Source organism: Erythrolamprus reginae, chromosome 10 (assembly GCF_031021105.1).
Source record: "Erythrolamprus reginae isolate rEryReg1 chromosome 10, rEryReg1.hap1, whole genome shotgun sequence".
NCBI classification, from domain to species: domain Eukaryota; kingdom Metazoa; phylum Chordata; class Lepidosauria; order Squamata; family Dipsadidae; genus Erythrolamprus; species Erythrolamprus reginae.
The window spans coordinates 7,863,622-7,887,693 of record NC_091959.1 but is presented as its reverse complement, the minus strand read 5'-3'; the positions used below and the strand labels follow the sequence as shown (position 1 = coordinate 7,887,693).

General features: G+C 43.0%; 1 protein-coding gene across 3 annotated transcripts in view; it reads left to right on the top strand.

The window, feature by feature from the left end:
- MAPK6 (mitogen-activated protein kinase 6) overlaps positions 1-24,072 on the top strand; it is a 40,126-nt gene that overhangs the window by 1,325 nt on the left and 14,729 nt on the right. Inside the window, exon 1 of one of the 3 annotated variants that reach the window (XM_070763617.1) lies at positions 15,342-15,670. The exons of 1 other annotated variant lie outside the window; for it this stretch is intronic. The gene's annotated coding sequence lies outside the window, so the exon portion shown is untranslated. Of the gene's footprint in view, positions 1-15,341; positions 15,671-17,175; positions 17,788-24,072 lie in introns of those variants that run through there. One more of the 3 variants, XM_070763619.1, reaches the window with a different exon arrangement.

The window sequence follows — 24,072 nt, the reverse complement described above, 5'->3', positions numbered from 1 at the left end:
CGCCACAGAGAAGGCTCTTCCCCTGGGTCTCGCCAAACGACATTGTTTGGTTGATGGGACCCGGAGAAGACCCACTCTGAGGGACCTAACTGGTCGCTGGGATTCGTGCAGCTGATAGACTTGAAAGGGGACAATCCTAAGTTACGTCAGTCTTCTTCAAAGTTAAAACACCCGGGTACCCATTTGCTTTCAAAGCCACTATTTAAAAATAGAGAAGGGGAGGAAGAAGATTTCCTGTCTTAAGCTATGCCAACCCTTAACTATTGGCGGACGAAAAGAAGTTGTCTCCCCATCGTTATTAATGGGGAAGGCGAAAGGAAGCTTGTTTTGCCTCGAGACATGATGTGAAGGCTTTTGTTGGCGAGATACAATGAGAAAGAAAAGGACTCTGGTTAGAATCCAAGCCCTTATTTGTTCCAGTGTCGCGCAGATGCCTTGTGATGATAGATAACTTTGACGGCGATGTTACGGATGACAGAAACGATCAGCATCGGTGTCTTGAAAAGCGTCCAGAGACAAAAATTGCAGAGTAAAATCGCTGGTCTTTTGATTCGCGAGCTTTTTATTTTTATTTTCTCTCTCTCTCTCTCTCCTTCTGTTAAGTGGTATTTAGTCTCGCCTTTTGCTCAAAATGGACTTAATACCACGTGGATTTTATAGGGACGTCATGTTTTATTTATTTATTTATTCATTTGTCCAATACATAGGAAGAAAAATAGACATGTGATAATATAAAAGAGGGTGAAAGTGAACTTAGAGGAGAGGATATATGAAAGGAAGAGAATATATAAGATAGGTGAGAGAAAGGAAAGACAATTGGACAGGGGACGAAAGGCACACCAGTGCACTTATGTATGCCCCTTACTGGCCTCTTAGGAACCTGGAGAGGTCAATCGTGGAGATTCTAAGGGAGAAGTGTTGGGGGTTAGGGGTTGACACAATTGAGTCCGGTAATGAGTTCCACGCTTCAATAACTCGATTGTTAAAATCATATTTTTTTACAGTCAAGTTTGGCGTGGTTCGTATTAAGTTTGAATCTGTTGCGTGCTCTTGTGTTATTGCGATTGAAGCTGAAGTAGTCATTGACTGGTAGGACATTGCAGCATATGATCTTGTGGGCAACACTCAAATCGTGTTTTAGACGCCGTAGTTCTAAGCTTTCTAGGCCCAGGATTGTTAGTCTATTTTCATAGGATATTCTGTTTCGAGTGGAGGAGTGAAGGGCTCTTCTGGTGAAATATCTTTGGACATTTTCAAGGGTGTTGATGCCTGAGATGTGGTATGGGTTCCAGACAGATGAGCAGTAGTCTAGGATGGGTCTGGCAAAAGTTTTGTAGGCTCTTGTGAGTAGAGTGAGATTGCCTGAGTGAAAGCTGCATAGGATCAGGTTAACAACTCTAGAGGCTTTTTTGGCGATATTGTTGCAGTGGGCTTTAGCACTTAGGTCATTCGATATTAGTATTCCAAGTATTAGTATTACAGAATGTGGGTTAGCAGTGAGAGATTGTCCTCTGGATAGCTTTTCCTGTGTGTTAAAGAGCGCTTTTGTTAAGTAGGCTTTACTGGTTTGTGCTGTAGCTAGCTTGGTGAGCGCATGCTAAGCTGGGAAACATGGTTTATATAAGCCACAAGGTCTGGGGTTATGTCACCTGCTAAGCCAATGCATAGTGCAGAGCAATGTTGGGAGTTCTAAGCAAAGTTGTTCTCCTCCTCTTCTTCCTCCTCCTCCTCCTCCTCCTTCTTCTTCTCCCCCCAAAAATGAGGAACTGAAAGTTTTCTAATAAGTGATGCTCTCCAATCAAGTGAACAAGCACCCCTCCTCAGGAAAGGATACAGAAGCACTTCCTAAGAACATTATGATACCCGATTGCTAGAGTGCAACCAGTTGATTCAACCTCAGTTGTGTCCCTCTTGTTTGTCTTCCGTTGATGGCTCTTTGCAGGTATTCTCGAGTCATTGGAGAGGGGCGGCATACAAATCCAATACATTATTATTATTATTATTATTATTATTATTATTATTATTATTATTATTATTATGTCAATACAACACAGCAAATGAGATCACTATGCTGGATTTCGGATTTCATCACCAGTCAGGCACTTCCCAAGCACCTAGGACTGCGTGATGTAGCGGCAAATTATGTTTGCCGATCCCAGTAAAGCGGCCTTTTGCAATTGACAGATGGAGATTTTGTCAATTCCGATGGTTTTCAAATGTCCTCTGAGATAATAATAATAATAATAATAATAATAATAATAATAATAATAATGGTAACGATTTCTTGGTATCATGACTTTTCCCATTGGTTTGAGAGAGCAGAACATCAAGCCTTGAATTATTTTAATTCTCTCAGTCTCCCCAGAAAATATGCAGGGAAATATTTACAGGAATTCTCTCTCTCTCTCTCGTTTGCAATGCTCATATCTGGAGCCCAAATCAAATTATCCTTACAACAGAATGAGGTGCTCAGATATGGCAGAACATCCTGTTCTTTCCTTGAGTGCAGAAAATTAATATGTGGAGCCATATAGACAGAGGCAGGGGAGCAATGTCAACGGACAAAGATTATCAAGATGATCCACTGTCATCAAATCGTAAAAATAATAAAGATATAAACAAAAGCATTTGACGAGGGGGCAGCGGGGGTATCCTTGCCTTCCTGATGCACTATGATCATCACAACTGCTGGAAATGATGCATTTATGATAAGCTGCAGTTAGGACTTTGCTCAGTGCAAAAATAAACCCAGCCGTACCAGGCACCTGAGGTCTTTTGTCTTTTCAGTTGATGAGAACATACACCAAAACTGGGCTGTGTGTGAAGCAGCGATCGGAGATGGGATGTCCCATTCCGTGCAGGGTTGACTTACAGTAAGAATAGAATAGAATAGAATTTTTATTGGCCAAGTGTGATTGGACACACAAGGAATTTGTCTTGGTGCATATGCTCTCAGCGTACATAAAATAAAATATACATTTGTCAAGAATCCTGTGATTGTCATAGGGGTCAAATAAGCAATGAAGAAGCAATATTAATAAAAATCTTAGGATATAAGCAACAAGTTACAGTCATACAGTCAACATGGGAGGAAATGGGTGAAAGGAATGATGAGAAAAACTAGTAGAATAGAAGTGTAGATTTAGTAGAAAGTCTGACAGTGTTGAGGGAATTATTTGTTTAGTAGAGTGATGGCGTTCAGAAAAAAACTGTTCTTGTGTCTAGTTGTCTTGGTGTGCAGTGCTCTGTAGTGACGTTTTGAGGGTAGGAGTTGAAACAATTTGTGTCCAGGATGTGAGGGGTCAGTAAATATTTTCCCTGCCCTCTTTTTGATTTGTGCAGTATACAGGTCCTCAATGGAAGGCAGGTTGGCAGCAATTGTTTTTTCTGCAGTTCTGATTCTCCTCTGAAGTCTGTGTCGGTCCTGTTGGGTTGCACCACCAAACCAGACAGTTATAGAGGTGCAGTTGACAGACTCAATGATTCCTCTGTAGAACTGTATCAGCATCTGTCATAACAGCAACAGCACTTAGATTTATATACCATCAGTGCTTTGCAGCAGTTTACAGAGTCAGCCTATTGCCCCCAATAATCTGGGTCCTCATTTTACCGACCTCGGAAGGATGGAAGGCTGAGTCAACCTTGAGCCTGGTGAGATTCGATCTGCCAAACTCCTGGCAGCCGGCGATCAGCAGAAGTAGCCTGCAGTACTGCACTCTAACCACTGCACCACCGCGGCTCATAAATTTTATTTATTTAATTATTTTAGAAACATAGAAACATAGAAGACTGACGGCAGAAAAAGACCTCATGATCCATCTAGTCTGCCCTTATACTATTTTCTGTATTTTATCTTAGGATGGATATATGTTTATCCCAGGCATGTTTAAATTCAGTTACTGTGGATTTACCAACCATGTCTGCTGGAAGTTTGTTCCAAGCATCTACTACTCTTTCAGTCAAATAATATTTTCTCACGTTGCTTGTTCTTGTGTTCACTTTTCTATTAAAAACACTTCCCCCCTGGACCTTAATTAACCCTTTAACATATTTAAATGTTTCGATCATGTCCCCCCTTTTCCTTCTGTCCTCCGGACTATACAGATTGAGTTCATGAAGTCTTTCCTGATATGTTTTATGCTTAAGACCTTCCACCATTCTTGTAGCCCATCTTTGGACCCGTTCAATTTTGTCAATATCTTTTTGTAGGCGAGGTCTCCAGAACTGAACACAGTATTCCAAATGTGGTCTCACCAGCACTTTATGTAGCGGGATCATAATCTCCCTCTTCCTGCTTGTTATACCTCTAGCCATGCAGCCAAGCATCCTACTTGCTTTCCCTACCACCTGACTGCACTATTCACCCATTTTGAGACTGTCAGAAATCACTACCCCTAAATCCTTCTCTTCTGAAGTTTTTGCTAACACAGAACTGCCAATGCAACACTCAGATTGAGGATTCCTTTTCCCCAAGTGCATTATTTTACATTTGGAAACATTAAACTGCAGTTTCCATTGCTTTGACCATTTATCTAGTAAAGCTAAATCACTTACCATATTACAGATACCTCCAGGAATATCAACCCTATTGCACACTTTAGAGTCATCGGCAAATAGGCAAACCTTCCCTACCAAACCTTCCCCTATGTCACTCACAAACATATTAAAAAAAGAATAGGACCCAGAAAAGACCCTTGTGATTTTATTTGTTTATTTCATCCAATACTCTATGCTGCAGGTTGGTTTACGAGCATCGTTAACTTCTGTAAGAAATACTTAAAAGTGTAATAGATGCCCGGTAACCAAATCTATTGGTGCCTTTTCTTTCTGCTTTAAAAAGCCTCTACATTTCCAAGCAGCAACTAGGTAGGAACAAAGGTGATTACCTGATAAAGCAGCCTGCATCTGTCTCCATAAATTGAATGCTTACCTTGCAGATAGCAAGGGCATTTTATATGGATCTTTCCTTGAGGCTCCAAAAGCCAGTTTCCAAAGGATTTCGAAAAGGGCCTTTGGCCTGAAAAACGACAGAAATTCCCTTCTCAAGCCATAACTTCACGACCATGAATTTTATCTGGGTAGTTCAATCCAGCAGTAATTAAATTGCAGCTAATGTTACATCTTTTACCTAGAAGGACGTATGTTTCTTTCTCAATAACGTGAGACAGATATTGCTGCCATAAAACTCCAGGTAAGAGGCTGTCTCTTTTTGTTGCAGTTAAATATACAGTGATACCTCGTCTTACAAATGCCTTGTCATACAAACTTTTCGAGATACAAACCCGGGGTTTAAGATTTTTTTTGCCTCTTGTTACAAACTATTTTCACCTTACAAACCCACCGCTGCTGCTGGGATGTCCTGCCTCCGGACTTCCGTTGCCAGAGAAGCTCCTGTTTTTGCGCTGCTGGGATTCCCCTGAGGCTCCCCTCCATGGGAAACCCCACCTCCAGACTTCCGTGTTTTTGTGATGCTGCAGGGGAATCCCAGCAGCGCAAAAACGGGAGCTTCGCTGGCAACGGAAGTCCGGAGGTGGGGTTTCCCAGCGAGGGGAGCCTCAGTGAAATCGCAGCATCACAAAAACAGGGGTCCGGAGGTCACTGATGCTCCCTTCGCTGGGAAACCCCACCTCCGGACCTCCGTTGCCAGTGAAGCACTCGTTTTTGCGATGCTGGGATTCCCCTGCAGCATCGCAAACACACAGAAGTCCGGAGGTGGGGTTTCCCATGGAGGAGAGCCTCAGGGGAATCCCAGCAGCGCAAAAACGGGCGCTTCAGCTGGCAAAAGAGGTGAATTTTGGGCTTGCACGCATTAATCGCTTTTCCATTGATTCCTATGGGAAACATTGTTTCATCTTACAAACTTTTCACCTTAAGAACCTCGTCCCGGAACCAATTAAGTTTGTAAGACAAGGTATCACTGTATTTCGTATCAGGCATAACAACTCTCCTTCCCTTCCCTGTGTTTTAATATCAAGCTCAGGTGGACTACCATAAATTTCCCCAGAGCACTGTTGCAAACAGCAGGGATGCTAAAAAGTGAATACTGTACTTTGGGGAGTTTAAGGAAGAACTTGTGAATGTTGGATCTACCTTGGAGAAAAGGTGTGGTAGGGATGAGAAGGCTGAGCAAGGAAATTATTTTCACAGCTTTGAGCTTTCTCGTACCTGGTAAGACAGGTGAGTCAGCGGAGGCTTCACAGGTTGTCTGGAGCCTCAAATAAGAGAGACAGAAGCCATCCAGGTAGACGGTGTTTTATAACCATAATTAGGGCTGGAATTTATGTTGCTAAGCGAGCGGTAAAGCAAGCAATTAGTGAATTGTTTCAAGTTTTATTGGATTTATATGCCGCCCCTCTCCGAAAACTCGGGGCGGCTAACAGCAGTCATAGACAGTATACAATAAAAATCCAATACTAAAGCAAATTAAAACCCCTTAATATAGAAAACCAAAGACACATACAAACATATCATGCATACCATTGTAACGGCCTAGGGGGAGAAGAAATCTTAATTCCCCCATGCCTGGCGGCAGAGGTGGGTTTTAAGTAGGTTACGAAAGGCAAGGAGGGTGGGGGCAATTCTAATCTCTGGGGGGAGTTGGTTCCAGAGGGCCGGGGCCGGCACAGAGAAGGCTCTTCCCCTGGGTCCCGCCAAGCGACATTGTTTAGTTGACGGGACCCAGAGAAGGCTCACTCTGTGGGACCTAACTGGTCGCTGGGATTCGTGCAGCAGAAGGCGGTCCCTGAGGTAATCTGGTCCGGTGCCATGAAGGGCTTTATAGGTCATAACCAACACTTTGAATTGTGACCGGAAACTGATCGGCAACCAATGCAGACTGCGGAGTGTTGGTGTGACATGGGCATATTTAGAGAAGCCCATGATTGCTCTCGCAGCTCCATTCTGCACGATCTGAAGTTTCCGAACACTTTTCAAAGGTAGCCCCATGTAGAGAGCGTTACAGTAGTCGAGCCCCGAGGTGATGAGGGCATGAGTGACTGTGAGCAGTGACTCCCGGTCCAAATAGGGCCGCAACTGGTGCACCAGGCGAACCTGGGCAAACCCCCCTCGCCACAGCTGAAAGATGTTTCTCTAATGTGAGCTGTGGATCAAGGAGGACGCCCAAGTTGTGGACCCTCTCTGAGGGGGTCAATGATTCTCCCCCCAGGGTAATGGACGGACAGATGGAATTGTCCTTGGGAGGCAAGACCCACAGCCACTCCGTCTTGTCTGGGTTGAGTTTGAGTTTGTTGACACCCATCCAGGCCCCAACAGCCTCCAGGCACCGGCACATCACTTCCACTACTGAATTGTGCTTGATTTTATGATATATTTTTTTGTCATGGTTGTTATAAGTGAATCGCTGGAATTGTTAAGGGAATCTGGCTTTTCCCCATTGACTTTGCTTGTTGGAAAACTGGCCTGGCAGGTTGCAAACAGCAGGAAATTAAACAGTGTTTGGGAGATCATTCGCTTATTACAGTGACGTCGTTGCCAAAACTTCTCATCCTTATTGCGAATGTTCACAGGAGAAAAAAAAAGTAGCCTGTTTCCTCCCCTGGAAAGAGTCTACATGTTGTTATCAATAATATATCATAACTCTGGTTAGGTCTGGGTTTTCTTCATTCTGACCTTGGGTTTCAATCAATTTTTGCATGAGCTGCAGCTCACATGGTTGAATCTACGATAAATCTCTATATTTATTTTATTTATGTATAGGGTAGTAGTAGTTTATATAAACATAGCATATTTATTTATTTATGTATTTATTCAGTTAGTTAGTTAGTTAGTTAGTTAGTTAGTTAGTTAGTTAGTTAGTTAGCTAGCTAGCTAGTGAGTGAGTGAGTTAGGTAGGTAGGTAGGTAGGTAGGTAGTGTTGTGGTTGGCTCTGGTCCAGCTCCTGCCCCAAGGAATGTGGAGGTGGATGTGGGGGAAACATCCACAGGCCACAGGTCTGTTTTGCTTCTGGTAGAATCTCCTGACGAAGGCTCCTCTGATGAAGGAAGTGTGAGTAGCAGGGAAGGGGGGAGTTTGGCAGACAGCCCAGGAGAAGATCAATCATCCTTTTCATCCCTGGATTCTGAACAAGAACTTATGACAGACCCACGCATGCAGAGAGTGATGCATAGGAGAGAACAACTGAAGGATTATTGCAGGAGATAAGTGAGGCCACTTCTGGTTGGGTGGGGCTGCTGTAATTAGTGCTACAGATAAAAGAGCAGCGTGCTGGTTTAGCCTCGTGGCAGTTTATCTGATTCATAGTTTCGTCAAGATCGTGGTTTTTGCTGTTTCCCTGTTCAAGTTTGTGTGTGGACTTTCTGGACTTTAGAATTGGACTCAATTTCCCAGTTATTGGGTGAGAAATTGGATTGCATTTAACCTGTGCCTTGTGTGCATCAGAAAATCCCTTTGACATTTAAAAAGGGAGCTGTTTCTGTTTTTCTGTTGATAAAGACTTTTGGTTTTCCTTCTATCGTGTGGTGTGTGTCTTTCTGCACTAATTACCCTGTAATTACAGGCAGTTAGGACATGCCAGCAGAACAAGTAGTTAGTCCAAAAACACAATAATACACGATGAAGGTTATAGCAGATACACTCAAAGTAAAAGATATCAAGGAAAGAACAGAAGAGAAAATATACGAGTAGGATATATCAATGAGGGAATAGAAGAAAAGTTAGGGGGATAGAAGAGAAGATACAGGAAATATAGGAGAGATAGTAGAACAGGGGATAGAAGGCACACTAGTGCACTTATGCAAGCCCCTTACTGACCTCTTAGGAATCTGGTGAGGTCAACCGTGGATAGTCTAAGGGTAAAATGTTGGGGGTTAGGTGATGACACCACAGAGTCTGGTGATGAGTTCCATGCCTCGACAACTCGATTACTAAAGTCGTATTTTTTACAGTCAAGTTTGAAGTGGTTAATATTTGGCTTGAATCTGTTGTGAGCTCTTGTGTTGTTTTGGTTGAAGCTGAAGTAGTCGTTGATAGGCAGGACATTGCAGCATATGATCTTGTGGGCAATACTTAGATCATGTTTGAGACGTCGTAGTTCTAAGCTTTCTAGACCCAGGATTGTAAATCTAGTTTCGTAGGGAATTCTGTTACGAGTGGAGGAGTGAAGGGCTCTTCTGGTGGAGTATCTTTGGACATTTTCATGGGTGTTAATGTCCGAAATGAGGTATGGGTTCCAAACAGATGAGCTGTATTCTAGGATGGTAAAAAGTAACGAGAAAGGAGGACAATAAGACAGTTCGACAGGACAGTAGGCTTATGCACACCCCTTACTCACCTCTTAGAAACGGGGAGAGGTCGATTGTAGACAGTCTAAGATTAAAGTTTTTGGGGTTTGGGGAAGAAACTACAGAGCCAGGTAGTGAATTCCAGGCGTTGATCACTCTATTACTGAAGTCGTATTTTCTGCAGTCAAGTTTCCAGTGGTTTTCATTGAATTTGAATCTATTACGTGCTCGTGTATTGCTGCGGTTGAAGGTGAAGTAGTCATTAACAGGAAGGACATTTTTGGTATATTATCTTACAAACTACATTTAGATCAGATCAGAGGCGACGTAGTTGTAAATTGTCTAATCCCAGTAGTATTTCAAGTCTGGTGGAGTAAAGTACCGTATTTTGTTGCAAGTGGAGGAGTGAAGGACTCTTCTTGTGAAATACTTCTGGACTCTCACGATTGTATTAATGTACCTATATGCAACCTGTTTTGCTAGTTGGCCAATGTGGTTGCACCACGAGAGGGAAAAATTGCCAAAGCTTAATAACGTCATCCAGAATATGTTGACTCTGAAGTAATTGACACCCAAGTCGAATGAAACAGGCTTCATAAAAACCAAATGTTTGGATTGCATCTTGAGAAGAGTGTTAAGTAATGATCTGGTAGGCTCACACACTACGTGCAAAACGCACAAGTAGAAATTTATTTATTTATTTATTTACTTTATTTTATTATTTAGATTTGTATGCCGCCCCTGTCCGCAGGCTCGGGGCGGCTCACAACAAAGTGAAAACAATTTACAACAAATCTAAATTACTGCTTAAAAACATTTAAAAACCCCATTTTCTAAACACACATACATACAGACATACCATTCATAAATTGTATATGCCCGGGGGAGATGTCTCAGTTCCCCCATGCCTGACGACAAAGGTGGGTCTTAAGGAGCTTACGAAAGGCAAGGAGAGTAGGGGCAGTTCTAATCTCCGGGGGGAGTTGGTTCCAGAGGGCCGGGGCCGCCACAGAGAAGGCTCTTCCCCTGGGGCCCGCCAACCGACATTGTTTAGTTGACGGGACCTGGAGAAGGCCCACAGTGGATGCTACTTCGTATATCAGTGGTGGTGAACCTTTTTTCATTCGTGTGCATGTGTACCCATGCCCATAATTCCATGTGACACTCCCCCCGTGCATGTTCATATAGATTAGGTTAGATTTATTGGATTTATATGCCGCCCCTTTCCGTGGACTCGGGGCGGCTCACAACAATAGTAAACAATACATAGTAACAAATCTAATATTTAACAATCTAAATTACAGTTTTAAGTTAAAAAAATCCAAAAGAACCCCAATATATAAAAAACAAGCACACAATCGAATCATACACAAAAACTACCGAAAGGCAAGGAGGGTGGGGGCAATCCTAATCTCTGGGGGGAGCTGGTTCCAGAGGGTCGGAGCCACCATAAACAGTACACAAACGTTTGTGAATGTTCCCAACAGTTTCTTTCTCCGCAGTGAGACATTCAGTGACGACACGCTGCTTGTAACGTACATCACTTACAGCCCAGTTTCCCAACCTTGGCAACTTTGGCTGGGGAATTCTGGGAGTTGAAGTCCAGATATCTTCAAGTTGCCAAGGTTGGGAAACACTGACTTACAGACGCCATTTTGAAACACTGCTGCAGCTACACTGTCTGTCTGAAGAAATGCAAAATGTACACACGCACTCCTGACAATTCAAATAATGTATATCTAAAGTTTTGCATTCGTACCATTACTGTAGGCTATGGGGGGAAATGTAGTGCATTGCTTTCTGGGCGGCCATCTTTCATTCTACTTTAGGGTTGTGCAAAAGGTAGCTCTCAGGTTGTTCTGCAGAACATGCCCTATAGAGGAAGTGTTGACAGGCTGGGAGATGCAGGAGGTGAACGGGGTTAATGAAGCATTAGGGTCAACAGAAATGTGTACCGTGGGAGAGATGGAAAATGTGAGTCACCTGGAAAAAAGCCTGAATACATGCTACAGGTTGTACAGGAAAAGCCAGCCACTAAACTCATTGGCTTGCATTCTAAGTATCCCTTAAATCAATGGAACAATCATGCTTTGGGATCAACACTTTTGGACTTTCCACACCGCACTTCTAAGTAGCTGTAACTATTAAATGCTATCAAATCTTTGACATCTGTTTAGTCTAAAGCCCTGGAACTCCCCAGTTCCAATTTGGGGAGTTGAGGTCCACATGTTTAAAGTTGCTGAAGTTGAAAAAAACACTGCCCCAAACTTTGTTATTTGGTATGAAGTTACTGTATTGTATTTATTTTTATTTTTATTTTTATTTTATTTTTATTTTTATTTATTTTATTTTTATTTTTATTTTTATTTTATTCATTTATTGGATTTGTGTGCCGCCCCTCTCCGTAGACTCGGGGCAGCTAACAACAATAATAAAAACAGCATGTAAATCCAATACTAAAACAACTAAAAACCCCTTATTTTATTTATTTATTTATTTATTTATTCATTCATTCATTCATTTCTTTATTTATTTATTTTGTCCAATACACAATGAGGGTTTTAGTGGGTATATATCTATATACACATAGTAAAATACATGATGAAGGTTATAGAGGAGATACTCATAGTAAAATATATCTAAGAAAGAATAGAAAAGAAGATAAAGTAATAGAACATATCAATGAAAGAATAGAAGAAGAGATATAGGAATAGAAGAAAGGTATAGGAGATATAGGAGAGCAATAGGACAGGGGACAAAAGGCACTCTAGTGCACTTGTACTCGCCCCTTACTGACCTCTTAGGAATCTGGATAGGTCAACCGTAGATAATCTAAGGGTAAAGTGTTGGGGGTTTGGGGATGATACTATGGAGTCCGGTAATGAGTTCCACGCTTCGACAACTCGGTTACTGAAGTCATATTTTTTACAGTCAAGTTTGGAGCGGTTAATACCTACAAAGAAACATACCATGCATAAATTGTAAAGGTCTAGGGGGATAGAGTATCTCAGTTCCCCCATGCCTGACGACAGAGGTGGGTATGTCAATACAACACAGCAAACGAGATCACTATGCTGGATTTCGTATTTCATCACCAGTTGGGCGCTTCCCAAGCACCTAGGACTGCGTGATGTAGCGGCCAATTATGTTTGCCGATCCCAGTAAAGCGGCCTTTTGCAATTGACAGATGGAGATTTTGTCAATTCCGATGGTTTTCAAATGTCCGCTGAGATCTTCAAGGAAAACAAAGAAAGACCAATTGCCTTTTGAAAAAGAAGCCTTTGCGATATGACTTGACAAAGTCTGATCTCTGTAATAAAGAGATATCATGGCACCTGAATATCTTTTGCAACATCTTCATGGCTCTTTTATCAAGTGCTGGTCTGTGGTGTATTTGTTGACTGTTTCTTCCTGTACTGTTATTGGCTGATGCTAAAAGGCAAAGATACCCACTGTCGGTTTTAAGGTGGGTTTTTCTATCTGTTGTCATTAGTTTACTGCCTTCTTTATATTTAATGTTGCAGTTTATTTATTTATTTATTGGATTTGTATGCCGCCCCTCTCCGGAGACTCGGGGCGGCTAACAGCAATAATAAGACAGCGTACAATAATAATCCAATACTAAAAACGATTAAAAACCCATTAATATAAAAACCAAACATACAGACAGACATACCATGCATAAAATTGTAAAGGCCTAGGGGGAAAGAGTATCTCAATTCCCCCATGCCTGGTGGCAGAGGTGGGTTTTAAGTAGTTTACGAAAGGTAAGGAGGGTAGGGGCAATTCTAATTTCTGGGGGGAGTTGGTTCCAGAGGGCCGGGGCCACCACAGAAAAGGCTCGTCCCCTGGGTCCTGCCAAGCGGCATTGTTTAGTTGACGGGACCCGGACAAGACCCACTCTGTGGGACCGAACTGGTCGCTGGGATTCGTGCAGCAGAAGGCAGTCCCTGAGATAATCTGGTCCGGTGCCATGAAGGGCTTTATAGGTCATAACCAACACTTATATTTAGGTTATATTTAGGCTTGGCTTAATTGGTGACACAGGGTTGGTTCGGTTGCATAATACGGCCCCACATCGTTCTGTTATGAAGTTTACTCTTATTTGGGAACAGGGGATGGTTTAAAAAGATAAAAAACTCATAAATGCCCTCTTTTGGCACCTAGTACCAGCAAGATCACCACCCCAGGGAGATAGGGAGCTGTTTTTCTACCTCATTTGGCAACTGTTCTGTTTCAAAACCTGGAGTTTTTCCAGCTCAGTCAAAATAGTTCATGTTTAACAAAACAGTTAAACCTTGGACTTGCAGGCAAAGCATGTCCTGTCCTTTCAAGTGGCTTTTCCTCCCTCATCCATGAGTGACGCAGAACTACCATGGAATCACACCGAAAACTTTGCAAAAGATTGCATTTATTTATTTTATTTATTTATTATTTAGATTTGTATGCCGCCCCTCTCCGTGGACTCGGGGCGGCTCACAAGGCATAAACAAATCGTAACAAATCCAAATAAATTTAAATATTTAAAAAAGTTTAAAAGAACCCCATTGCATTGCACCTACTTCGTATCTGTAGTTGCATCCAACAGCTCTGCCATTTTGCCATTTGCAAAAACAGGGAGAGAAAGAAAAGCAGAAAAGGAGAGAAATAAAACAAGACGCGAAGGTTTATTAAAAAGATGTGTTTACATCGAAGCCTTATTTGCACTAACCCCAATAAGCCTGGCTAAATACAGCTGGTTTTTGAGTCACCAGGCAACAGCAGGCAGGATTATGAATGGCAAAGGTGCGGTGAAGATGAGGGCTGCACCCCGCAATCCTAAACTTGTTTACGCAGAAATAAATGCCACCCTGGCCGCCAGGTGCACTGATTTGATGCACCACCCAAGGAATTGTAGTTACCAACCAGTCAAGAAGTCTAATAAATAAGGAAACCTAGCCAAACAGTGAGGAGTTAAGTTTCCCACCATTTGGTCCACCTTTCTCCAAGTTGGATGTCTGTCTGTCTGTCAACCTATCTATAGTATATATACTATATACCAGTTGCCAGTTGCCAAAACCGTGTTTAGATATGTGTGTCCATACACATATACATAGGTGTACATGTGTGTGTATTATGGGATATTTTATCTTAAGGAATTATATACATTATATGCACATACAAATGCTTATATACATTATATGCACATACATGTGCTTGTGTACATCTGTGTCTTGTCACAGGGTATTTGATATACACATGCACGCACATATATAGAGCTACAGCTACAGCTTTCTATTATCTATCACCTATCAATCAATCTATCTGTCTATCTCTATCTATCTATCTTCTATTTATCTATCTATCTATCTATCTATCTACAGTATATCTCTCTCTATTAATCTATCTTTATCACCTATCTATCCATCTATTACCCATCTATCCATCTATATCTATTTATCAAGCTCTATCATCTATTTATCTCTATCAATCTATTCCTATCATCTATTTATCTCTATCAATCTATCATCTAGCTATCTTTATCAAGCTCTTATCATTGATTTATCTATTATCTATCCATCTCTGTCTGTCTATCTACAGTATCTCTCTCTCTCTCTCTATTAATCTATCTTTATCACCTATCTATCCATCTATCTATCAATCTATATCTATTTATCAAGCTCTATCATCTATTTATCTATCTCTATCAATCTATCATCTATCTTTATCAAGCTCTTATCATTGATTTATCTATTTATCTATCTATCTTTCTATCTACATTTATTCTATATCAATTGCTACCATCTCTCTCTCTCTCTCTCTCTCTCTCTCTCTATCTATCTATCTATCTATCTCTATCAATCTATCATCTATTCTATACCAATCTCTCTCTCTTTCTATCTCTATCTGTCTCTAATAGAAGATAAAAATCCGTGTGTATTTCAGGCTATTTTCCGTCGCTCCTTATTTCTTTCTCTTCCACTCCGGACGCCCTTGCGCCTGCGCGAGCGCTCGTCGTCCCTTTTCCCTGCCTCCTCTCCTCCTCCTCCCCCCACCACCACAACCCCGCGCTCCCTGTTCGGCCCGCCTCGCGCCCAACCGCCACGTAGCGCGCGCGAGCCAGGAGGGGAGGAGCGAGCGCAGGAAAGGAAAGAAGGGCGGGGCGGGGCCTCCTTTCCCTCCTTCCCTCAGGGGGTGCATGTGGGCGTTCCCTTTCTCCCCCTCGTCCAGGCCCCGCCCTTAGCCCCGCCTCCCGCCTTTCTCTCCCTCGCCCTCTCCGCCGGGTTAGATGGCCGGAGCCGCTGAGGGAGCCGCGACGCTTCCGCCGAGCAGAGGCGCCTTGTGACGGAAGGGGTGGGGGAGCCCGGCAGCTGCTGAACCGGCGGCGGCGGCGCTGTGAGGCGGCGGAGCGCGGGTCGTCCTTCTTCGTCTTCATGAGCCTGGGCAGCCCCGTGAGTCGAGCCGAAGCCGAGCCGGGCGGGTGGGCGTCGCGGCGGGCGAGCGAGCGGCCGCCTTCCCTCCCCGCCTCTGCCGCTGCACAAAGGCGCTTTGTTCTGGCGCGCCCCGCGGGGCCCCAGGCGCCGGGAAGACCGACCCAGCCAGCCTGGCGCAGTGCGGCGAAGGCGGGCGGGCGGCTGCTGGAAGATACCCTCCCGGCCCCAACTCCCGCCACGGTCGCCTTTGTGCAACCGGGCCGCCTTGGCCCGCGTTCACACGACGCGGGGGGGAACGCGTGTCGGCTCCTTGGCGGTCGTGTGAACGCGTTCTTTTTTCTTTTGGCGGGGGGATTCCGATAACACGCTTCGACGCCACGTGTTCGGTTCGCGAATTTCCCCCACCGGGAAGGCGGGGGGGAACAACAACAGAGGGCCGAGCAAGTTTTAAAGTCATTTGGGGGGGATCTTTGTGAGTTTGGCTTTGGGATCCCCGACTCTAAAGACAGACCTATAGAAACATAGAAGATTGACGGCAGAAAAGGACCTCATGGTCCATCTAGACCAGTGTTTCCCAACCTTGGCCACTTGGAGATATTTGGACTTCAACTCCCAGAATTCCCCAGCCAGCGAATACTGGCTGGGGAATTCTGGGAGTTGAAGTCCAGGTACCTTCAAGTGGCCAAGGTTGGGAAACACTGGTCTAGACTATTTCCTGTATTTTATTTTAGGGTGGATATGATGCCTTTTCTTTTGGGGCTTCTTAGCCAAAGTGGGCCATCCCCCCCTTAGCCAAAGTGGGATACCCCCCTCCCCTCTTTGAGATCTGAGCCATTGGAGAGGAAGGGGCTTCAAGAAAAGACTTTGGTGGGCTTTGGGGAGGGGTCCACCGTTCCTTCGTATTCCTCAAGAAAAGTCCAGTTTCCAAATGGTCATTATGGAGATGGACCCTCCATAAATTCAATCTATTTCCTCCCAACCCCGAAGGTCCAACTTCCAAATGGTCCATTGGCTTTGAGATGGACACAATAAATTCAATTTAGCACCCTCCCCCCAGGAAAAGTCCAGCTTTCAAATGGTCATTGGCCTCAAAATGGACCCTCCATAAATTCAATTCACTTCCTCCCAGCTTCCAAGTGGTCATTGGCTTTGAGATGGACACAATAAATTCAATTTAGTTGTGTGTCCCCCAGGAAAAGTCCAGCTTCCGAATGGTTCATTGGCTTTGAGATGGACCCTCCATAAATTCCAATTCAGTTCCCCACCACCACCAGGAAAAGTCCAGCTTTCAAATGGTCATTGGCTTCAAAATGGACCCTCCATAAATTCAATTCACTTCCTCCCAAAGCTCCAGCTTCCAAATGGTCATTGGCTTCGAGATGGACACAATAAATTCAATTTAGTTGTGTGTCCCCCAGGAAAAGTCCAGCTTCCAAATGTTTCATTGGCTGCGAGATGGACCCTCGATAAATTCCAAATTCAGTAAATAGTGGGGGAGTCTCTTTGCTTGGAGAGGAGAGGTCGTCCCTGCAGATGTTGGCATCTGGGTGGCAGATGTGACACGTCCTTGGCAAAAAAAGAAGTCTCTGGCCGTTCCTGCCACCCACCCCCTCCTTGACCAGCCAAGACTGCGGCATTGGCGGCTTCCCCCACCTTCGCCACCCACTTTTCCGGGACAGACTTCATTCATTGCTGGGCTTCCTTCTCCGCAGCAGCTGCCACTGGGGTTTTTTTGGAGGGGGGGGGGGAATCTGTGTCAAGTTACAAAAAGATCCAGTGAGGAGGGAGGGGGAAAAAAACTCTGGTACTCTTTTTTTATTTATTTTTAAGTCTGCCGGCTAATTAGATCTCTCTTTCCTCCTTGATGTTGCTGGTAGGGCTCTCTGCAGATTAATTTTTTTTTAAAAAAGACCGAGCCCCAGCTATTGCGTTCTTAGGCCTGATGGGATTATAAGGACCCGCTTGGGTTTAAAAGAGGTGGCAGAGTTTTGAAAAGGACCCCTCTTTACTCTTGCAACCCTCCCAATTGGAGAGCGCACACACACCCCCGCTAATAGAGGAGTGGTCTTTGCTCTGAGTAAACCCTTTTGGAAGACCCTTGGCGAGGAGGGACCAAGCTGGTTACATACAGCTGGGTAAGTGTTGTGCTCTTGAATAGGGATGGCTAGAATCTCAGTGTTTCCCAACCTGGGGAATTCTGGGAGTTGAAGTCCAGATATCTTCCAAGTTGCCAAGGTTGGGAAACAATTGGGCTAGATAAATGAATAGGGACCCATAAATTTACATCCTTGATGGCCAACTTTATGAATGGTGTGCATGTGTATGATTGTGACTGCCCCTTTTAAATAACTTTTCAAAGGGGTTTTAGTTTTAGATAATGTTTTAGTTTTAGATAATGTTCGACTTCTTTTTTTATCGCTTTGTATCTTTATATTGTATTTTTATAATTGTTGTAAGCCGCCCTGAGTCCTTCAAAATTAGACGGCATAAAAGTCGAATAAATAAATATTTGAATTCATCTTTTCTTAAGGAAGTTGCTCTTGGTCTTTAATTCAAACAGTGCGAATCTTACATAGGGTTCCCCCAACCTGGTTTGTTATCAGGTTGTACAACAAACCAAGATAGGGGTTACATCCTTCTAAACTTACCCGCAAAAGAAAACTCTGTTCTTACATTTATGACCCTGTTTACTGAGTAGCTATCATTCTTGGTTAGAACTCTCTCCAGAGACCCGAGTGGAATTAATTTATGGCATGACTGGAACATTTGAATGAATAAATGAATAAGTTGGTTGTTTTAAAATGGCCTTTCATTCATTTTGGAAAGATAGGCACAGTTTTAAAAAAAGAAGTATATTAGTAGTGTTTTGTTTCCTGGTGTGACGTTCTGGATTAGTTTGCAGTTTCCTTGGTGTTTTGCAGAGGTAGCTCGCTGTTGCCTCCTTCTTAGGGCTGAGAGGAAGTGACTGGCCCAACAAGTCACCCAGCTAGCTTCATGCCCAGGGCAGGACTACAACGCCCAGCTTCCCTGGTGCAAACTTGGTATCTTAACTACTACATCAGGCTGGCCAGAGTTAAGTAGGGAAGCTGAACTAGGACAGGAAAAATGTTTTGAGGTTATCCAGCATCTTAGCTTAGGTGGCTTAGTTAATGTCTGTTTCTTAGCTTGGCATCTTCTACAGCAGGGATTTTCAACCTTTTTTGAGCTGCGGCACATTTTTTACATATACAAAATAATGGGGCACATTTAGGGGGGGGGGGAATGGGGGAGCTAAAAAAAGTTTGGACAAAAAAAATCTCTCTTCCTTTCGCTCTATTTCTCTCCCTCTTTCTCTCCCTTCCTTCCTTCCTCTCTCTCTCTCGATCCCTCTTTCTCCCTTCCTCTCTTTTTTGCTCTCTTTCTCCCTCCCTTTCTCTTGCTTTATCTCTCTCTTTCTCTCTTGCTTTCTTTCGCTCTCTCTCTTGCTGAGCTTCGCGGCACACCTGACCATGTCTCGCGTCACACTAGTGTGCCACGGCACACTGGTTGAAAAGCACTGTTCTACAGGACCTCTTAATTTGGTAAGCTGTATGAATACAGTACTTTCTGAAGTAAAAGACTCTAAAATCAGCCTCAGCTCAGGTTTATTTCAGGCCAGGAAATTTTCACCGAGATACGAACCGCTCCAAACTTGACTGTAAAAAATATGATTTCAACAATCGAGTTATGGAAGCGTGGAACTCATTGCCGGACTCAATTGTGTCAACCCCTAACCCCCAACATTTCTCCCTTAGACTCTCCACGATTGACCTCACTTTACCCCTATATATATTACTACATGTCTATTTTTCTTCCTATGTATTTGTGTATTGGACAAATGAATAAAATAAAATAAAAATAAATGTTATATTAATTTGTAGAGTAGCCTAACGCCACCGTGAAGAAGTTCAGTTTAGTTAGAGTTTCTATGCAGCTACCCATTATTATTATTATTATTTTTTGTGGTCGCCCTCGCTTTTTGAAATAGTGGTCAACTTGCCCCAGCTATTCACAGTTTATAAAGTAAAAACTTTAAACTGGGCAAAGGCCAAACCGGTATCTCTTTGCTCAAGAGCTTGAAATCTGAGTGCCGAGAGACGTAATCTTTTGCTTACAGTGGGAAAAGTAAAGTGTTTAATGACTTTTAATCGGAGGGAGCATGTGTAAAATTAACAATAGCTTGGCCTTCAGAATGTGTGGGGATTAAGTGGGAGGTTGAGGAAGGCTTGCAAGTTTCAAGAGTCCTTACAATGACTCATTGCCTGCTGCTTGCAACGTGGCTGGTATTTTATTTTATTTTTTTAAATCCACATAACCACCCTCACAGTGTCACACAGATGGGGACTTGGGGTTTTTTAATCAGGTTGTATAGCAGGGTTTTTTCCCCTTACCAATTCTTTCCAGAATTGGTTTTCTTACTTCCAGAAAGACATTGCTGTTGCCTTATTATCTAATACAGTGTTTCCCAACCTTGGCAACTTGAAGATATTTGGACTTCAATTCTCAGAATTCCCCAGCCAGCAATTGTTTGGGAAGTCTGTGTTGTAAAGAATGCTGAACTCCCTAAAGCAGGGGTCCTCAACCTGGGGGTCAGGACCCCTTTGGGGGGTCGAACGGCCATTTCACAGGGGTTGCCTAAGACCCTTGGAAAAGACAAATTCCCCATGGAGTTAGGAACTAAAGCTTCTATTCTGGCGCCTTGGAATATATTTTTTACAATCCGACCAATCGGGTGTTTGAAACAGTGGGCAACTTGTCCCAGTGGGGGTATCCCTCTGACCTTCCTGCCAATCAGCTTACAGCTCTGTTGGGAAAATTGACGCTAGACTTGTGGTTGGGGGTCACCACAACATGAGGAACTGTATTAAGGGGTCGCGGCATTAGAGAGGTTGAGAACCGCTGCCCTAAAGCTTTATCTGTGTGCATGGAAATCTGTATCCAGAGCGAAAATAAAGCTGCACAACAACACCATGGAGATGGCTAGCTGTTCTCTAGTGCAGTGTTTCCCAAACTTGGCAACATGAAGATATTTGGACTTCAACTGGGGAATTCTGGGAGTTGAAGTCCAGATATCTTCAAGCTGCCAAGGTTGGGAAACACTGCTCTAACGGAATGGATGCATTTTTGGGCTGCTAATTTTTAAAAAAACAAACAAACTCCATCTGATTTACCATGTCAGGGTTGGGCAACTATTGACTTATGGACTTCAACTCCCAGAATTCCTGAGCCAGCTGTGTTTGAAGTCCACAGGTCATAAACTTGTCATAATTGCTCCCGCCCCCCAACACTTACAGCCCAACTGCAAATGAAAGACTGAATATTGTAATGATTTGTGTGTTTGTGTGTGTCTGTGAAAGAGTATGTGTGTTGTGTGTGTGTGAGACAGAGAGAGACAGATCTCTAACTCTTCCTTGTGGCCTCTGCCATAAGTCATGGGCATCTTGTTCTTTAAGGCTAATGGGGCTGCATAATAACACAACTCAAGAAGTTTGGTTGGGGGTCAGCCGCGCATGTGGGTTGTGCAAACCAAGGCAGGCCATAAAAATCCCAGCTCACTTGAGTTCTCGCAACATGACTTTCTTTGACTTCAGGCAGGTAACGCCATTAGTCACGGCCTCCTTTCTGGAGGTTTATCATAAATGTAAAAGAGATGAAAATAGCAAAGGACAAATGTTACTCATGCTTTTTTTATTATTATTTCAGGAGGTTTTTGTTCCAGTCAGTTTTAAAGTTGGGTAGGGCTGTTCCTAGAATTTGAGAGTTTAAACCCTAATGACTCATGATGTCATAATCTCTGCGTAACTCTAGCTTCTTCCAGGTAGAAGAAGCAGAAGGCTATGTTAAAAGCTTTTTTTGTGTGCTTGATTACTTAATACACTGCTCAAAAAAAAATAAAGGGAACACTTAAACAACACAGTGTAACGCCAAGTAAATCAAACTTCTGTGAAATCAAACTGTCCATTTAGGAAGCAACACGGATTGACCATCAACTTCGCATGCTGTTGTGCACATTCAATTTTGTACAGAACAAAGTATTCCATGAGAATGTTTCATTCATTCAGATCCAGGATGTGTTATTTGAGTGTTCCCTTTATTTTATTTTATTTTGAGCAGTGTATATGTTGTGGGCGCAGTATGACTTGGGTGGGGGGAGAAAAAAGAGTTAATGAGCCATCTTTACTTAACGGTGTTCTTTCTTGCTGTGAAATACGCAGGAGTGAGTCAGAGGGAAAGTTTTAACTTTCTGTCTTCAGTCGGAAAAAATACTTGTAAGCCATGATTGAAGAGTAGCTAGCATCAGAAAGAAGAACCCCAAGTTTTTGCTAGGCCTGCTTTGAGAGTAAATAGACAGCAAGAACACGTGGTTATTTATTTATTTTTATTTTATTTATTACTTAGATTTGTATGCCGCCCCTCTCCGAAGACTCGGGGCGGCTCACAACACGTGGAAACAAATCATAAATAATCTAAATTTAAAATTTTAAAGGTTAACTGGAAAATAGTTTCCAACTCAAAAGTTGTTTTTTTTCCTTTCAGTAGACCAGTGGTTTCCAAGGTTGGGCAACACTGCAGTAGACAATCCACATAGTTGGCGATAAAGGCCATGTAAACTTGTGTGTTATTTAAAAGGCATGTCTTTTATTTGAGTGTCAAAGAACAGTTAACAGTTTTACTTTGCAACTAACGGTCAGTTATCCATTTGTCTGTCTGTCAATTTGGCTTTATACCGGCTGCTTGTAGAGACAGTTGTTTTTCTGACATCCATATACAGTGATACCTCGTCATACAAACTTTTCGAGATACAAACCCGGGGTTTAAGATTTTTTTGCCTCTTCTTACAAACTATTTTCACCTTACAAACCCACCGCCACCACTGTGATGCACCGCCTCCGGACTTCCATTGCCAGCAAAGCACCCATTTTTGCGCTGCTGGGATTCTCCCGAGGCTCCCCTCCATGGGAAACCCCACCTCCGGACTTCTGTGCTTTTGTGATGCTGCAGGGGAATCCCAGCAGCGCAAAAACAGGTGCTTCGTTGGCAACGGAAGTCCGGAGGTGAGGTTTCCCAGTGAGGGAAGCCTCAGTGAAATCGCAGCATCGCAAAAACACAGAAGTCCGGAGGTGGGGTTTCTCATGGAGGGGAGCCTCAGCAGTGTAAAAACGGGTGCTTCGGCAGGGAAAAGGGGTGCATTTTGGGCTTGCACGCATTAATTGCTTTTCCATTGATTCCTATGGGAAATATTGTTTCGTCTTACAAACTTTTCACCTTAAGAACCTCGCCCCAGAACCAATTAAGTTTGTAAGACAAGGTATCACTGTATTTGTTTTTTAGCTAGAGGTTCAACAATGAGCTCCCCTATATCCATGTACTGTACTCTTTTTCCCATTCCTTTTCATCTTCTCTCTCTCTTTCTTTCTTTCTTTCTTTCTTTCTTTCTTTCTTTCTTTCTCTCTTTCTCTCTTTCTCTCTCTCTCTCATATCTTTCTCTCTTTTTCTCATCTTTTTCTTTCTTTTCTCTGTCTCTATTTCTCATTTTCTCATTTTCTCTTTCTCGTATCTTTTTCCGTCTCTCCTCTCCCTCTCTTTGTTTCTCTCTCTTTCTCTCTGTCTCTCCAACACACGCGCAATATGCCTTTTCTTCCTGTTAAAAACCTCAGTCACATTTCAAAAACACGCAGTTGGTGCCTGCAGCCGAATATAGAAGGCGGAAGTTCTCGAAGTAAAAAGGGAATAGACGCGAACCAGATAGCACTGTAATGTAACACAAGCCTTTCCAAAATTATGCCATCTCCATAGAAAGTGACTTCATCATCAGGTGAAGTCACAATCTGTGAAACTGAGCAGTTGGAAACCAAGAGCCTGTAGCTGGTATATAAGAGATCCACCAAAAGGGTTGTTTCATTGCACCAGAAAATAGTTCAAGGATTTTTAACATTCCATTCAGTTGAGTATGATTCACTACTGGCAATTTTTAAAACTAAGATCTGCATAGAAATAACCGGAGTTCTTAGCTTCCATCACAATATTTCCAGCTTTGCTCTCCGCAAATAACATCCTGTATTGCGATTCCCTTTCTGTTCAGTTATGTAGCCACTGTGCTACCTTCCACTTTATCTAAAAATCACATAATTATTATTGAGGAGTATGTATCTCCGGGAATGAGCTAGGCATGCAGAATATTTTGTTCTTTAATTCTCTTTTTGCCCCGGTACAAGATGAATGCATGTTGATAACGGATGTAGAAGGTCCTATTCTAGGACTGATTGGCAAATTTTGTATTTGTATTTGTATTTATTAGATTTGTATGCCGCCCCTCTCCGAAGACTCGGGGCGGCTAACAACAATATAAAAAGACAATGTAAACAAATCTAATATTAAAAACAATCTAAAAAACCCCCAAT